This window comes from Triplophysa rosa, linkage group LG18 (genome assembly GCF_024868665.1).
Source record: "Triplophysa rosa linkage group LG18, Trosa_1v2, whole genome shotgun sequence".
NCBI classification, from domain to species: domain Eukaryota; kingdom Metazoa; phylum Chordata; class Actinopteri; order Cypriniformes; family Nemacheilidae; genus Triplophysa; species Triplophysa rosa.
The window spans coordinates 4,344,337-4,363,578 of record NC_079907.1 but is presented as its reverse complement, the minus strand read 5'-3'; the positions used below and the strand labels follow the sequence as shown (position 1 = coordinate 4,363,578).

General features: G+C 38.5%; 1 protein-coding gene across 1 annotated transcript in view; it reads right to left on the bottom strand.

Annotated features, from left to right (window-relative positions):
• sdk2b (sidekick cell adhesion molecule 2b) overlaps positions 1-19,242 on the bottom strand; it is a 267,423-nt gene that overhangs the window by 135,797 nt on the left and 112,384 nt on the right. The window lies entirely within an intron of this gene.

Genomic DNA, 19,242 nt, shown 5'->3' with positions numbered 1-19,242 from the left:
CCATCTGAGCTACGGCCCCTTTTGTGCTCTCGGGGCCCGGACGTCTCCCCCCAGTCACATTTTTACTAATGCGACTGCATTCAGCTCGTCTGATACACTGCTCAGGGTTTTCAGAATCCATTGAAAATCGCCTCTCCCGCTCACGTCTCTCCTTCATAGATCACAGAGATGTCCTCGAGATAGCACCCTTCGGCTGCCAAGACTCCCAGCTCAAATAACTCTCTCTGATAGCTGTTCCTGCGCCGGTTGCATTAAATATCTGACCCTGGTACACGCACAAAAGGATACACATTGGAGAACTGATACGCAGCTAATCTCCGGTGACGAATTGCCAAGGCAAACAGTGTGTAGCGAAGGAAACAAAACAGAAAAATAACATTTACCAACAACTCCAGATGCTTGTCCACCTTCGACGCGGCATCAGACATTTCATTACGCTACAAGAAAGCTTCGCTCAAGGCAAGAGCAATGAAAAATGGCTCGGTTGGGCTCGGTGATATAGCCTTTTACACAATGAACAGATGTGAATGCGGAACATTTCTGATAATACAAGCCTGAAGGGGAAAGATACAAACACAAACAAACCGTACACAGTGTAGAACAGTGTCGGTTTCTTTCTCATCCTGCCATGTTGTAATACATTCCCAACACTTACTCTCCTATGCTCACGATTGACAGCTATTTGAAGGATTCTCTGTTAGCTATAGAGCTACAGAGAAAGAGATACAGTGAGACTTCAATAAGAGTCTGTGCCAGTGTCAACCACATCAGTCCTACGATCAAACAGCATCATCCAGCTTTAAAGAGTCCTACAACAGCACAGAAGCAGCGGCCCGTCTGATTATTCATGTCAAAAACATCATTTCAAGCAGATCTATTGTCTGATCTATTTAGGGCTTTGGACAGGAACCAAGTTTTTTTTGCCTGCATTTTTGCATAAGGGTGCTGAATCAAAACTGAATTCTGCTCTCACTTATTAGCTTCAAAATGAGAAGAGTGATACAGGACAAACTGCAGATAGTAGAGTCAAGGATCAATGTAAAGCCAGACTTTTGATGATCGAAATAAAGTCTGGTCCAGTTTAAGACAAAGACAGCCTGACCGACAAGAAAATCTAAGAGTACAGGGGCCTCATGTACGAACACTTGCGTTGATTCCATACTAAAACATTGCGTACGGACAAAGCTGTAAATGTGCGTACGCACAAAAAAACTCACGCCAGACATGAGGTTGGCGTGGAGGAACGCACATTCTCATGTTAATTTCACTGTTAGTACATCCGACCGACCGTGAGTGTGAAAGCTGGCGTACGCAAAGTTTTTGTGCGTACGCGGCATTGATACATGAGGCCCCAGGTGTCTTATGGTGTGACAGCAAACTTTTATAGAGTAAAAAAACCCTGACAATAAAGATAAATATCTCTTATGCTATTTTAATTACGAATATAAATATTAATAATATAAAATAATATATAATTAACAGTTTTTTTTACATTTTTGCAGTCACACCATTGGACACATTTAAGGTTTATATGTCAACTACCCAACCACAGTTTGGTTGTTTTTATGTTATTCAGTGACGGTTTTACTGAAGACAATGTTATCGCAATGAACAACTGACTGACATGGTAAAAATCAAAATATGTCACCTCAGCAAACTGCTATACAGAAAACATTCATGAATTACCAGAACATGCGTGTAGACTGTGATCACAAATAGGGTTGTGCAGCGATTAATCGCATCCAGAATTAAAGTTTGTGTTTACATAATATGTCTGTGTACTGTGCATATTAAATTTGTATTTATAAAGCCAAACGTGTATATATGACGAGTTTGGTTCCAAAAACAGATACCTCTGTTTTTAAAATTTAGCAAAAATCATGTTTTCTATGATGTTTTATTGTGTTCGTTAGCTGTATTTTTTGAGTTATTATGGCTTAAATCTAATATCAATCAAACTGTCGTTTGATTGATATTAATTGGATTAATTAATTAATTTTTGAGTTATCTCATTTCGGAACTAAACTCTTCATATTTAAGAAAAATATAAAATCAATAAATGTTTATAATATATGATTGAAATGATATATAAATAAATGCATGTACAAAGTAAATATTTCCTAAATTTATTTGCAGTATCTATATATCTACGTGTATGTTTTTATAAATATAAAATGAATATGCACAGCACACAGACATATATGTAAATACAAACTTTTATTCTGGATGCGATTAATCGCTGCACAACCCTTAAAAAGGCCTTCATATGCAAAAGTAGAGTATAGATTAGTTAACATAAAAATAAATATAAAAATGAAAAACAATACACAATTCTGTGTATGTATTTATATAAATATTTACTTATGTGCCACTAACAAATTCAATTATCTGATTTCACAAGTCCAGATGTGAGTTCCATCTTTAAATCGTTCATAACCTCGTTCAACCTTTTTAACACAGTTTTGGTTCCGGGGGACCTATTATCTGATTGTACGGTACCTGCCATTATTTTGTGTATTATATGCGAGAACACCAAGCGCACTGTGTGTTCCAGTGAAAGGACCGAAACGCTTCGGCGCTAAAAGTGTTGCTGGGAAGGTCACGACAAAGTTATTTCAGCCACTTAGTTTGGGTTAATTAAAGCAGGTCTTTTCTCTCCGAGGGAACAACTTTTTTAATTAAGGAAATAGCAAGGATGTCTACAGGAGGTCCGCTGAACTATGAACAATACAAAGGTAGAACGCAGCGTGATACGAAAATGCAGCAGAAAGACAAAACAAAGGAAAGGCTTACATATTCGCCTGCGTGGATTAGCTCACATTTTACGAGATTTCTGTAAGTATTAAATGAGGATTAAGCTCTGTTTACTGTATTCGGCTCCGTTGGTGAGCTGTGTAAAACACAATGCTGCGTTCTTCTACTAAAAAACCTGGAGTCAAAGGAAAAGGCTGAAAAACCAGCTAAATGTACCGCTGAAAATCACCTGCACATGGGCTGTGACTGCCATGAGATGAAGCAACTGCATGAAGCGATTAAACCGCAACCTCAAATGTCCTCATTAAAAGAAAAAAATGAATTTTTTATGGGATGGAGTTAATGAGTGTAATGTAGCATGTGAAGCTCAAAGCTAATGAGGAAAAGGTAACCGTAAATACGATGCCAAGGGCAGAATAATTTATTTAGTTTCATGCATGTAGTTTTATCATTTCAGCTCAATGTGATTCTTAATCTACCTTGATAAACTGCATCTTTATAGCAGACAATCTGTGAAAGATTCAAAATAGCAGTGAAATATTATGTTAAGCGAGATGGAAAGAAACATGACATGAATCATATTAATGAACAGTAATCACATTTACTGCATATATGAAAAACATCACATTTTCAGACGACTTCAAATAAATCATCTCCAATATTCTCTTGAGCTCAACATGTCAAATCTTCTAATCACTGAGGCTGCCGATGTTTTTCCTACAGGTTTAAACCCACAAGCCCATGCATGAAGCATGTGACCGAGCACAACCCAATCAGAGAGCTCCTTTTTAAAACTCGCCTCTGTCTGCATGTAAATGATGACTTAATGAATTTTTAGCCTCAGCAAACAGAAATTAAACCACACCTTATGCAGTGTGTCTCAGATAATTGCGCAAAGACTCATTCAGTCAAGTGACAAATTGACACTCAGCAATGGGCATGCATCTTTATCAGGGAACCAGGGGGTTGTTAATCCATTTTGCAGTGGGAATGGGTGTACAGACATGCCCGGGGCAGATCTATTTGGCTATTAATCTGACCTTCACATCTTATGGAGGGACAGTGCGCTTCTATTGGCTTTTAATTACCTGTTCGAGAAAGCCCATTTCTTTGGGAATTGATTATACATTAAGCGCTCTGTCTTCAGAACGCAGGGGCTAAGAAGTGGCACACCACACACAGCTTCATTTAGATTTTTCCCTCTGACTGTCTGTCTATCCGTCTATATATCTACATCCATCTTTCTGTATCTCTGTAACATCTATCTGCCCACCTATCCCATTTTTTGTACTTATTAAGCTATAATGCTGCACAAACACAACATTGTTCTATTCCCTGAATGATCCTCAACCTTCTGACTTAACAGTCATTTGGAATTAAAAAAGATTATCACACCTATTTAGATCCAAATAAACCGAACACCTTTCCCAAAATGTGGGAACCAATGCCCGCCAACCTAGCTTCCAGAAATTGAGCTGCAATCGGTCCCAGGGCAAAACTCCAGAAAGAAAACGTCCAGTGCATGCCAGAAAACAATGCCAATAATAACTTGCCAAGGTGCCACTATTTGTCAATATGCATTAACCTGCCTCGTGGATCTGTTTTTGCCTTCTGGCAGTGCCATTGAGCATTCTTTCAGGCTCAACAGCTATTCTGGGCATCAGCTTCACCTGTACTGTAAAGATTGTTTTACTTTCAACGCCAAAAAAAGTTTCACTAGCATCATTCATTCCTACACCATTATCCACCATTGATTAGGTTTTGAATAATGTCATGAATTACATCTAAATCTGAGTTTTGATGCTAACCAAATTTGACTGCAACCACAACAAGAGGTTCAGTAACTTTTTCTATATTGTAAAACCTCACAGATCCAAAATCTGCCGTGCAGATTTACATTAAAGGTGGAGTGGTTGATTTGGAAAGGTGCTAACTTTAGCCTGCTAAATCCCACCCTCTATGCGATTTGCCGTCCAAAGCCACGCCTCCTCCAAACGCATGAATGTTTTTCGTAAATCCCCGTACCGAATTACAAACTAAATCCATTAAATTCTTCTCGAATCATGTACATACCTGTCCAAAAGAAAGAGAGCAACCATGGTATCGTCTTTCAGACCCTTTGCCCTCCGGAGCTGTCTCCATCATGTAAAAGCTGAACCATTATTAATTCGAGTTTTTCCTCTTTCATGATTCAGACGCGTTTTCGTCACTACTTTTTCAAAAACTGACTTTCGTTTTGTAGATTTACTTGTTATCGTTTCTGTTGGAAAGTTTGATTGTTGCTGATTGTGCGCCATTCTCCCTACATTGACACAGTGGACGTGAGCGTGCTGATGACGTATGATGTCTGCGTGAACAGGGTGCACAGTGGTGTGCAAAATGCATTGACTGAAAATGTACACATGACCAGTCACAGCGTTCGGCCAGAACGTTTTGATTTGGCGAACGTTTTTTTTGGTCCTACGCCTTTCACAGACGATATACAATTATAAAAATATTATTTGACCACAATACTTCTTGAAAAAAATTCTGGACAGAATCACCTATTCTGCCTTTAAAGTTCACAAGTTCTGACCATCTGATACTTTCATTTGGTACAGAAAATAAAGACTTCACTTGTAGCTTTGTGAGGAAAGCCTTCACCACTTTCACTTCATCCCCACACACTATGTCAAGATCTTCCTCAGGAGACAATTACGACACTTACATGGGCTAAATTGCTGCCTTTGGAAAGCAAAATACCAAAAAATACAGCAGCATGACAATGATGACAAAGAAAAAACATATAAACCCGCAAATTACTCAGTGTCTTCAAGGCCTTTAGGTTGAACCCCATTTTCCAGATAGTGACAGTGAGTATTTGAGCACTTTGAATGCTGACATTTAGAGAAAAGAAGCAGTTTAACACATTTTGTTCCTCTCCCGGCAGTGGTCGGCACGGTAATTTACTCCTCAGAGGCAGAAGTACAAGAGGTAAATAGAAAGTGTGAAAATGGAAAGAGCCAGTCACCTGGTAAACTACTGATTGACAGTGACCTGCTGTTTCTGAGGTTACAATTTCAATCCGGCACTCATTTCTCCTACAATAACTGTAATGGAGGGAAAAGTACAACAAAAGACAGATGGTAAAAGAGGAAGTGAAACATTTCAGGCCTCTGATGAGAATAATACAAAACGTGTGTCATCCTTAAGAGTTGTCACATAAAAAGTACCGTTCACTGAAAAAACAAAATTCTGTCCTTCTCATGTCATTTCAACCATCTATGCAGTTATTTTTCCTTCCTGTGCAACACAAACATAGAAACTTTTGAAGAACTATTATAGAGGGTTTTTGCTATACAGTGACCAAGGCCACCAAAGTCCACAAACAAAACAAAATAAAAACACCACAAAGTTGGTCCAAACAACTTGTTCCCTATACACCAGATCTTCAGCTTCCCTTCGGCTAACATTTGTGTATTACCTGCACTCGTGTTTTTGTGAAGAAACGTTGCATAATAATCCTACAAAAACATAATTGAAAGGACATGAGGATAAGTAAATAATGACAGAAGTGTAATATTTAGGTGAATGAGTCCTTTAAACAAGAGCACAGGACGTTCGTGTATGACAATATCTCGAAGCTCAAGTGGTTTTGAAAAATTGACGTGCACAAAGCAGCACTCGAACAGTCTCGAAATTAAAAGGTGAAGGCGAGAAGAGCATATCAGACATGTTGTTAACTACATTCCAAGATGCTTTAAATCCATCAGATCACTTTTGACTTGAAGTGCTGTTGAGTTAATCTTACTTTAATTAACTATGCACTCGTCTGGCCCTCTCACGCATTTAAGATCTCAGGTGAATACAACGTCTCAGCATAGAATGACAAAAGACATTAGAATCACGGTCACGCTTTACCTCAGGGACACATACCAGGTATACTGTATGTCTTATGGCTGGAACACACTACAAGACTTTTTAAAATCTGAACAGATTTTGTTTTAACTAGACATCATACATTTGCAGACTTTTTGAAAGTTTCAGATAGAAACACACTAACTGATCAAATCTGCAGACTGGCACAGACTTTCTGACACAAATGTAGGCTAAATCTGAGCAAAAGTCTTGTAGTGTATTTTAGCCTTTAGTGTGTGTGCGCGCACAGGTGTGTCATGCACTGGGGAACCCAGCTCGACTGACCTAGGTGAAACACGGCCAAAGAAAAGTAAAAAAAAAACAAGCAAATAAACACTCCTGAAACAACTAAGGTTTGTGTGTGCGTGTTTACAGCTTTTTTGATCAAAGAAAACATTGTTGTGGAAAATTATTCAACCAAAATTCTCTTTCGGCTTCAAGAAATAATTCCTTTTTTTCGGAGGTAACATGAAATAATGAAGACGCACCAGAGACAGACGTACAGAGGAACACAAGACGAGAGCAGAACGTAAACATTTTGCCGATATGACAGCAGCCTTCAGAATTTTTAAAGCAACTCTGTTTCAAACGAAGCACAAAATCTTGCATCAATCACAGTGTGGTTCTGAGAGACACATTTTACATGTGTCAACATTTAACATGTTCTGAAAAACACAGATCAACGACAACAAAAACCAAAACAACTCCCGTGGGATCTGCCCTGCTTAAGTGCACTCGACGCACACTTGCACACACAGAAGATTGAGGCTGTAGGCCAGGATGGATTCGAAATGTCTCCCGCATTTCTCATCTTGAACTCAATTATAGCTTACGAGGGATGAAATCCCCTGTTAATTGCCGCCTTTCCACATGACGGGAAACATTTTCAGCTTTTAATTCCCAGGCCATGTGTACGTTATTCCACATTTATTGACTTCATCAACTACTTGACGTTTTTGCAAATTAATTTTACCAATTTTGGGCTGTTAAAAGCAACAGATTTATTAACAAGGAATGTCATTTCTATGCTACACTAATTGGAACGATAAAAAACTAAAATAATAGTAATACAGTGTTCAAAATAAAAAGGTGCGTGTATCGTTCCAATCGTTGAATCGTTCTTGCGATGTCCGATCGGTCAGCACAGTGCTGCATGGCTAACCAACCCAGTCTCAAGGCAGTTCGTGGCATAGACACGAAATTTGGAATCTATTAATTCGTGTTCATGGACACGAATATCTCCATTTTACCGTGTCAGTGAGCATGACATTTTTTTGATGTCACTCAGCACGACTCTCAATACACACACTGCGTGTGTATTTACATTTATATATTTATAACCTGATATCAAAAGAAGTCGTACATATTTTAGGCTGTGGCTAACCAACGCCTTACTTCACCCCAAACCCTAAAATCACAGCCACAAAGGCTAATTTTGCTAAAAACGCGAGTTTCACGAGGTGGCAAAACAACGACAAATGGCTCCCCTAACCCCGCCCCTAAACCTAACGTCAAATCATAACAAAACATACCAATGAGATCGTAGGAAATAGGTATTCACACAAATGAGCCACCTTGTAAAATAGGCACTTCCCCTCAGTTTGCATTGATATATATTTATACATAAAGATATCGCATATTAAAATACATTAGATTGAAAGTCGTGCTGACTGACACAAAAACAGGGGGAAATTAATATCAGTTAACACAAATTAATAGATTACAGTTCGTGACAATGTCACGAATTCCTGTGAGACTGTGTTGGGTTTTCATTTGCGATGATGTGGTCACCGACAGAATTTACCATATTGTTTGTTTGTTCATGGTCATCAGTATCTGTATTTTAAGATTTCGCGAACGTTTAACCTTCTCTTGTTGTCTCAGAGTAATAATAATAATGTATTATTTAAATTGGTCATTTAGTGTCATGATTCTGCCTCATCTTGTCATGTCTTTCTTGGTCTAGTGGCAGGATCATGACAGAGCCTCATGTTTTGTGTGGAGAGAGACATGTTATTGTTGGTTCTGACATAACATGCGCTCTCTCCGGTCTCGTCTTTGGCCCCGCCCCCTCGTTTAGCTTTCCATCAGTGTTTCATTCCCGACACCTGTCCCTTGTTAATTATCCTTTGTTAGTCTCCCTATATAAAGCCCTTGTGTTTGCTGTCCTGTGCTCGTTCGTTGCTTACATGCCTTGTTTTTCTTGCCTCATGCGAAACCTTGTGGATTTCCCAGCCTTTTTGGAATTACACCCTGTCTTGTTGGTGTATTTCTTCAGTCTAGACCCCGTCGTGTTTAGTTTAATTTAGTATCTTGTCCTCTTGTTTTTTCCCCCACGTGGGTAGTGTTTTGGTTTCTGTTTTTGTCATTTAATCCTGTCCTTGTTACCCCATTGTGGGTTTATTGTTTTGTCTTTATATTAAATTCTTGATTCTGTACCACCGCTGCCTGCACTTGGGTTCTTCACTGCCACAACCCTGACAATTTAGTATGGTCATGCAAATGAAATGAAATGTTGTATATTATGCCTATTTGTAATGAATATGCAGTGCATTCACTCATGCAACCACTGCATTAAAAATGCAGCTTTTGTTATTCTTCCCAAAATACCTGTTAAGTGGTTATAAATAAATACACCAAATTATTAAAACCTCCAAACGTGTTATTTTTTCCAAGACCTATTTTTCCTTATATTATAAAAAGCTCAGCAGAACTGAATGCAGTTCTTTGTGTTGAAAATGATAATGCCTGAAGGTGATGAAAACTTCTGCCATTCTCATCAAGTATTTGACAATTAGAAAAATAGAATGTGAAAGAAAAAGGGAGGAAATATGCTAAGTGCTTATGAATAAATGCATTTCAATGAATTCATAATTATATTCATGGAGCTGAGTTGGTCTCAAGCATCTCTGTATTCTTCCAAAATTAAAATAACCCACATATATTGTACACCTACCGCCAACACAATAAAAGTTTATATTCATAATTACATTCTTGGATTTAAAAGGAATACATTTGTATATGTTCACCTCACATTATTCTAGTATGTTACAGCAACTTATCATATTACAATCCATTCATGATGCACTAAATGAAGTTGAATATAAAATTTCACTCAATTTTATACAACTTTTACATAGAAACTGATCAAAAATCGGATGTTTTCACTCCAGTGGTAACCACAGTCATTAGGCACAGTGAGAATGAACTGTTCCTGAACTTTGTCCTTGAGATACGTCCAAGCTAACCAGAGCCAGAACGAGGAGTGTAGAGTAGCTTTCTACGTTCCATAAGTGGACCTGACCGTTCTAGCGGTGAGCGTCCTTTCTGATTTCTCTTCTCAAGAAGTGACAGCCCACTCCAAGGTGATGAGGTAGGATTACTCCATAATCCAACACTCTCAAAACCCACCAAGTTAAAGCAGGTCACCTGTAGTGATTAGAGATTTGAGTTTAGAGTTTTAATCTGACATGATGAGAGCTCGTGAAAACAATGGGGTCAGGGTTTGGCTGGTCAGACCCGGTGGATAATCCTACAACTACACTATTTAGTACACTACACACACACAAAATGTATGCAATGTTTTCTGTTTAAGCACATTTTTTATATATTTCTTTTTTTATATTCCTTTTACCAGCCTGATCTCACAGTAATTTGTAACTATTAATTCGTCTTAATTTGTACAATGTGAATAGTACAAAAACATACAATTATTAAAAACAACAATATTGTAGCTCCACCCCAAAACGTCACCACTCACTGGCACCAAAGCTAAATTTTATGAATGAGATATAATTCAGAAACCTCATAAAATGGTTACAAATTTCTGTAAGACTGTGTTGCATTTACAGCTCCGGTAAGATGAATGGGAAAGTTAAAGGAATAGTTCACCTTCGAAATAAAAAAACTCTCATCATTTACACGCCCTTTTGTCATTTCAAACCTGCATGACTTTCTTTCTTCTGCAGAACACAAAAGAAGCTATTTTGAAGTATGTCGGTAACTGAAAACCGTTGGTCCCAACTGACTTGCATTGGTTTTGTGTCCATACAATAGAAGTCAATCGGGACCAATGGTTTTTGGTTACCAACATTTTTCAAAATATCTTCTTTTGTGTTATGCAGAAGAAGGAAAATCACACAACAGGGTGAGTACATGACGACAGAATTTTCATTTTAAGGAAAATTATTCCTTTAACTGTCCAGGTATTATCAATGATAATAAACCACACATTCTTGCAATATTACCATATATTCCTGAAGAGTTCCCTCACTCACTCTCAGTGTGCGAGTAATTGTATCAAGTCATATGCCTGTACCGAAAGGTTAAAATAAAAAGATGTAATGTATAAACACTATACTAAAACACTGTTTCCTGCGCTGCTACTAAACCTCCAGGGCCACAGCAAAATAATTTATGTTTCAGCCGAGTTGTGAGTTTGCAGTCTAAATTTAATGTGATATCGCTGCAAATTAATACAAAGACAATAAACAGACAGCAGATCTTTCTATTTGTTTGTCTCACCTCTGTCAACTATAATAATCTTTAATGGAATAAAGAAACTAGAATCGTAAAGTTGAATCAAATGAATCAATGCATTTCATACGATTCGAATCTCTAGCATACCGTCTGTTGCCCAGACACTCACAAACACTCACACATACTGTCCTTGTCATAGCATCCAAATCCTATTGCTGTAATCCTGCTGTGATAATGCTATTGCTTTTTTGTTAGTCTTCAACTCTCCAGTCCGTCTGATTAGGTGGGGATCATGCAGGGATCAGTGACATCATTGCACTGGGTTTATTAATACCCCTTGTTTGTCCTTTTTGCACATAAGCGCTCGCTGGATTAACATACAGATAAGGTCACGTGATCGCCGGTATTATCTTTTATTGAATTGGGAAATACAGCACGTTGGAAGAAACGCGCACGGCGCTTATTAGAACAAAACACAAAGCAGCCATGCAGAGTGAAGATTAATTAACGGACAAACAGGTTTTATCGATTTCCCAGTGACATTGCAGTGGAGCAAAGAGAGAGAGGGTTATCACCTCCCTACCTCGTACAGTTCTGAATCGCTGCCATCTCGTGCATTCATGAAAGCAAAAAACAAGCTTTGGCCCCAAATCGCTTACATGTGGTGGTTATTGTAATACTACTCAAAAACGTTTTATATGCAAAATCCATGACTAGATGTGAAAACCTGCCAGAGCTTCCAAATGTATTTAAGCTTGAGTTTTTATTTAGCGCAGCAACCGATGCAGAACCGGCGGGTTCGACATCTGCGACGCTTGATTGTGATAAACTGATTGCTGGATTTTATTAAACTCGAGACGAAACGCCAACCCGTTTTACTTCCATAATCACATTTTACTTAATCAAACGAATCAATTCCCAATGCGTAAAATCAAGTCTTGTCCTGTGTGGTGTCGTGTTGAATATCTTTCATCAGAACATCAGATTACAAAACTAAAATAGCTTGCAAATTGTGATTCACGTTGACTTTGAACACTGAAGTCAGCCGTTTCCACTCCAGCATGCATTAAAAAGAGTAATAAACAGGGTAAATTTTGTGTCATGTTGACATCACGGCCCAATGAGGGAAAAGTAAACTCCAGCCTTTGATCCGACTCCCGGGAGAAAGGATGCAGGCTAGAACGATCGGTCCACATCCAGAGCGTGACGTCTGCTCTCAGCCCCAGAAGCCCTTTATCGTAGCATTACGGGAACAGAATGCCGTCCAGACCTCAATAGGAACCAGATGCCCATATTATACCATTTCCTGACCGAATAGCTTCAAGATGGCCCTGTGCTACCGTGTTGTCGTTTAATGTGGGAACTGGGGTCTATGCATCAAGGAAGGAACGGTTAAAGGGGCATTTCATGTTTTGCTTTTGATTGTTTGTGCATGTATAAGACGACACAAAACTCAACGTTTACAAAGTTAGACAAGTTTGTATTATTTAAATATGACAATGACACTGGACTGGATGAAGTATGCAGAGAACATTCACGAAACGGCAAACTAAATCTCTGACTCACTTCATGTATCTTCATAAATTTCGAACTCATTTTGCTATATCTTGCTCTTTACTTCTATCCGTATTTTCTATCTTCCCATCTTTTCTCTCACCTCATTTCTGTTTCTTTTTCCATTAATGCTGGGTAAATGTGACATAAAAACTTTTTAGGAGGTCTTACCTCTCAGAACATAACATTCTTTCCATTAGAGCTTCATAAATTAATGACAAAGTCCTTTCTTTGTATCTGTTTCTCTCCCTCTGTCTCTAACTTTCCTGTCTTTAAAATTTCTCTTTGAAAGTCCAAACCTTCACTGAAGTTCACTCCTGTGTGTTTGATATTGCTTTAGAAAGTGGCAGATCAAGTTATCTTCAGGTCTTTTTAGTGAAAAGTGAGAGACTTTATTTTTTTCTTATATCTAATTAAACATATTTCCTCTCTTACAGTGCAAAGAATGTGTTCCATTATAAGTTGACAACAGCGACTGTGCTTCTCAAGTGGCAATTTATTTACACAGAACCCTAAAAGTTAAGTGAATCTAAAGCCAATGTTCTTCCTTGCTGGAGTTTTCCTTATGAAATGTTAATCCAGTTTTCTCTTTGTTTTTCTATCACTGTTGCAAAGTTTTTGCACCCTCCTCTGTAATAGCAGAGAATGAAACGTGAGAGTGCAAAAGTACAGACAGGTGTGAAACAAGGTGGAAGTTCTGTTTAAAAAGCGACGCTTTATTCCACAGAACACTTTTGCTTTTTTTGCCCTGCTCCCTGGTGGATTGTGGGTCTTTGAATAAATGCCATGTTTGAGAGCTGAGGGTATGAATGCCAAAACTGACAGTAGACCTCTGGGGGCTTTTCTATCTGTGAATTTTTCTCTGCATCTTATTCTCTCTGTCTTTCTTCAGTCGCCTTAAATGCTCCTCTTCTCTCTCTCTCTTTCTCTGTTCTTCAACGTCCTCTTTCTATCTCTCTTTCTACTTACTTATACCCTGTACTGTATAGGATACCAGGAACTATGATTGGTTGTCAAAAATAAAATTTGGCACTAATGTTCATATTTTGGTTTTAAATATGAAATAATATTACATTGCGGGGTAATGTGCAGGGCATTTCATGAATTTCTTTAAGGGATATTCTAAATCAAAGCATTTAAAGTCCCCGTGAACCGGAAGTTGCGATCCATTTTACTTTCGTATTCTGACACATTTCCGACTGAAAAGGCATTTCAAAGGCGTGGCTTGCGTTTTTCACTGCGATTTGATTGGATGTGTAAAAACAGCTGTTGCGTTTTGAAATGAAACTGGCAGCAGACTGACAGTTGAAGGGGAGGAGTTAATTGATGCTCCACCCAAGCCGTCTAATTTACGTCATTTGAGATGCATAGTCATTTCAGGGCGGAAGTGCATTTTCAGATTTTAACTGAAGATTATGATGGTACATTGATAAGCTATTTACTACAAAAGCTGATATATTTTAGGAAAAAATAAGAATTGTTATTTTTAATTTCACTGGGACTTTAAAAGAGAACATATTACATACACACAATGCTATGGGCTTTTCCATGAATGAGACCTAGTGTATAGTATATCAACTGTATATTTTCAGAACAACGTCTTATTTAATACGTATGTGTGTGCGCTGCAGATAGATTTACCCCCTACTGGAAATCTGAATGCAGCTAGCGGTCCCTGGGTAGGAGTATGTATATTTGACAGAAGGATGGATTACGAAAAGATTGAGAGTCTCTGTAGGCAGGATATGGAGGAACAAGTGTAATAAACTATAGAACGGTTGGAGAAAAACACTAGAAATACAAACAAATGAGAAGAGGATTTATGGCCAGTTGACGTCCCTGTGATGCTATATGAACACACAGCCTTTGATACCAAGCCTACAGACAACCCACGGAGCATGCACCAACCGTTTGAAGTGTATTTTGCACAAAAAGAGCACAACCACATATATGCAGTAAGTACATCTGTGTTTACAGTATGTGAGTTCTGAAGACTGTAGAGTGTATTTTTGAAATGCTCTTTGTGCTTTTGGGTCCTTCTGAGAGCAGTTACCTAATGTGTCACTTCTGGGAATGTTGTTCAGTATTCCCGCGGGGCCCTCGATTCATCACGCAGGTACCTGTGGGACAAGGTGCTGTTTTTGGCAGAAGGTCGGTCGACCGCAGCCTGAGGGGCTCTATGCCTCTGGTGGTGCGCTCTGTCTGATTCAGAATCAAATGTACCGAACTGTGACAACATAAGGTATCAAAACCACCACAAGGTTGTTCCAAAGCCCAACCGAATTTTGATTCACATCCCATTATCATACACTTACAATGTCTCCTTGCATTTGACCACTTACGGAAAGGTTCGCCCAAAAATGAAAACGCTTCCATCATTCACCCCATGAGAATTCAAAACGTCTCCTTTTGTGTTGCATTTGAGAGGTTCGGAACAACACGAGCGTGTGTAAACGCTGTCAGAATTTTCATTTTTGGACGAATTATTACTTTGAGATTGACAGCGTGTTTGTTCACACAAGGACTACTTCTGCCTACGGTAGGGGGTGAAGAAAATGTCAAGGAGAAGGAAATAGTCAAAGTAGAAAACGCATTTCAAACACGCCCGTGACTGTCTGCGTTGTCAGATCCAGTAAGTTTAGCCCTGCTGTTCTGAATGTGATACACATTCGATCTGATGTGACATGCGTTGGCACACCTCCGCAGCGCGCTCAAGTATATTCGCAGACGGCGTGTGATGTGATGGGCATGACCCCCGAGAGTTTGGAGAGGCTATGCCGGTGACAGCAGCAAAATAGAAGGTGAAAATGAAAATAATGCGATTCCAACACCAGCGCAGCAAGGCTTTCATACTGCGTGCTTCAGCATATGCTTCTTTTGTGTCACCGCAAGCACATCGGAGTCTGCATCCATCTGACTGAAATGAATGTGTTTTATGTGTTGTCTTATATATTCTTCTTTTAAAGAGTAGATTATAGCAACTTTATTGTACAGTATCTAAAGTTAATTTTTTTGAGATTTCATGTAATAGTTCACCCAAAAATGACATTACGTCATCCTTTATTCGCCCTCTTGTCATTTCAAACCTTTATGACTTTCTTGCAGGACACAAAAGAAGATATTTTGAAGAATGTTGGTAACCAAACAATGGCAGTTTGACTTTAATGTCATTACTTGCACAGCGTCCAAGCACTAAATATTAACCCAAAGGAAAGAACAACTTAGAAAGTTCTTGAAGTGTAGGGGACACGTCCTCCTTCCAAAGTTATAATGGTTGCTACACCCCTGGGCACAGCGTTCAGCACTAGCCCCTCCCCTTTTTCTCTTTCCCATTCCGGACCGCTCCAGGTCAGGATCTAATGTTCTTCTATCCATCATGTTCTCCCTCTTCAGTTTTTGACCCGTCTTACTCTCTGACCTTCTCTGTCTCCGCTCCTCTCTGCGCCCTCCCTCCTCCCGCCTCCTTTCCAAATGGCACATTTGCATGTGTAACTCATTCACACTTTTTTGATTATTAATAAAAGTATGCAAATGCAATCATCATTATCTCCTTGCGCACAACAGCTGTTCAAAAAGAGCTGGTTTATGGATGCACGTGATGCCGTTGATAAAAACTGGGGAGGCTGTTGGTATTGTTTGGATCGGAGGGTCTCTTTTCCTGAACTATATGGAACTATATCAACTCTTCATTTAACCAAATAGTACCATAAATCAAGGATGTTGACAACCGCCCGAGCTCTGTGATGAGAAAGACCCATTCATGGTTGTAATAGTACAACCTACTCTGAGGAAAAGAGAGCTTTAGTCATGACAGCTTCTGATAACATCTCCATACATTTACTTAAACAAGCATAGAGAGAAAGATAGGAATGTGTATTTAAAAAAGGTTTGATTTCATGATGACTGTGTCATCCTTAAAATCTATTTTGAACTGAAGCAAATGAAAAAAAATCTGCTAATGGAACAAGACAAAACACGCTTAGAAGATTCTTTCTACTTTCTACTCTATCGTACGGATGTTAAGATATTATAACTGAAAAAGAAAGATAAACATTGTTTAAAAACAGAATAGGATTTTTGTGCATGGTTTTCACAAAGGGCTTTGACTGGCACGACTGCTTTGTGCAATAACCTGGGAGTGCTATTTTAAGTACTGTTTTTACACATGTTTCTGTCTACCGTGATTTGTAGAACATACAACTCTCAAACACACTTTGAAAGGAATCAATAACAGTTATCACATCCCCCCGCAGAGTTTCCTGCACCACTTTTCAGCAGCGAAGCTACAGCACCCCCACGAAAGAAATGATGTTTTATAACTGGATATCCTGAAATTATACAGACATTAAACAGATGTCATTTCTGTCTGCATTGTGTTCGCTGGCACACAAACACTGACGAAAGTTTCTTTATGACGGTTCCACGTTGCATTTATGCAACTGGAAGATGCTTCTATCCAAAGTCAAGAGGAAAAAAATCAAGAGACCATTTAAAAAATGTAATTTAACAAGCATTTCTAGATGTATTGTGGCATTTCCACCAAATCAAACCTCGGTGACAAAGTCATCCAATAACAATGTGAAAGACTTATTTTGAACTTTCCCTAAATACATCTACACATATTACTGTTGTGTTGCTAAAAAGTAAATATGAACTTGTTTTCTTTGCAGTAGAGACACATTTTCTGTTGTTTTGCCCTGTTTCTGCAAATAAATGCAAATCAATATTTTTATTTTAAATTTGGCGTTTAGGTAAAATTATCATTTTTTTGTTTTGTTTCGTGAACTACTAACATTTCTCCACATACCTATACACAGTAAATTCAGTAAAACTGAAAATAATGTTAAAATGGTCTGTTAATTTTTCCATGGCTGTATACATAGATTTACACTTGACCATACGTCACTAAAGTGACTTACAATACAAATGGTGAAGCACAGAGTGTTGTGGATTCCATTCCTAGACAACACACACATATTGTTAAAAATGTAAGTTGCTTTGCATAAAAAATGCATAATATGCAAATACAACGCATTAAAGCTATGTATTTCGCCAGTGTTTAGAGACCTGACAAACAGGTTCAAATGTGACACTGGACACAGGCTTCATACAGAAGCTGGATTATACGCATGCTAGCCGTTCAATCAGCCTAGCGGAGCTTAGACACCCCGAGAGGTATAATCTTTTCCTCTACACACCTCACCTGCCTGCAGAGGTGTTGATTGCTATGAAGAGAGATGGAATAACAACGACGGGGTCACGGGATGAACACACACCAGGTGCATTTTGGGAAATGGTGATGGACTTTTATTGACATAAGATGAATGTGTGGACGCCAACCGAGTCAGAATCGCAAGCACATATACACTAGAGAATGTAAATGTACACATAGCCGCAACGTGACATTTACTCAGGAATTGCAACTGCATCTTTTATGACAGATTCCAGAGTGACGTGACCTAAATCCTGTTTCAATCTTCCTGGTTCTTACGGCCGATTTTAAACTGGGATCAAAACGTTAATGGCTGACATGACAATGCAGGGAATCTTCTTAAGATCTTAAAATGCGTATGGACTTGTTTTAGAAGGCGCTATTACAATAAAATGTACAGCTGTGTGTTCATAAGGGGATTTAATGTGTGCTATACTTTAGAGACAAATCGTCCTCAAAGGATATAGCATATCCACAAAAGTCAAAATGCTAGAGTTAAAAATGTAATCATTTTAATGTATATTTATGTAAGGATTATGCTTGGGGGGGGGCAGTACATAATATACCATAGTATAAGGCATTTACGAGACATTGTGTATGTGCACAAGACAAAACCTGACATCAAGTACAGTAAGGTGACAAATTGAACACTAGGGGCCATATTTTCACGATCTAAGCGCCAGTGTTGGGTAAGTTACTCTGAAAAAGTAATTAATTAGCCTACTAGTAACTAATTACATATTCGATAATGTAATTAGATTACTGTACAAGTTACTCTCTTCAAAAAGTATTTAATTACTTATTACTAATTACTTTCTATATCCTACATCAACCTTGATGAGTTAAGTGATTCAAGTATAGACATGAAACAGCTTTTTTAATTAATTCAAATAAATAATATAAAACTACATAAAGTATTATTATTAATTACAAGTGTGAGAATTATACATTAAAGCACAGATTTTAAAGTTAGACTTTGAATTTTGATATCAATTCCTCTTCTGCACACACACATATTACACAAAGTAATTAAATTACAGTAAAGTAATTCCTTACTTACTTTTCAAGGGGAAAGTAATTAAATTACAGTAACTAATTACTTAGTAACTAGTTACACCCAACACAGCTAAGCGCATGGTCTAAAGCGCAGGGCGCAAGTGCACTCAGGGCGTGTCCGAATCCACTTTTGCTAGTTTAACGACGGGAAAACGGTCGGCGCGCCCGGCCGAATGGTCTAAATGGGTTGTCCCAATTCTCTTAATGAGTAATGGGTGTATTTTGGGCGTAACGTGCAATAAACCAATCAGAATGTCATCTCTCATTCCCTTTAAGAGCCAGCTGCGTTC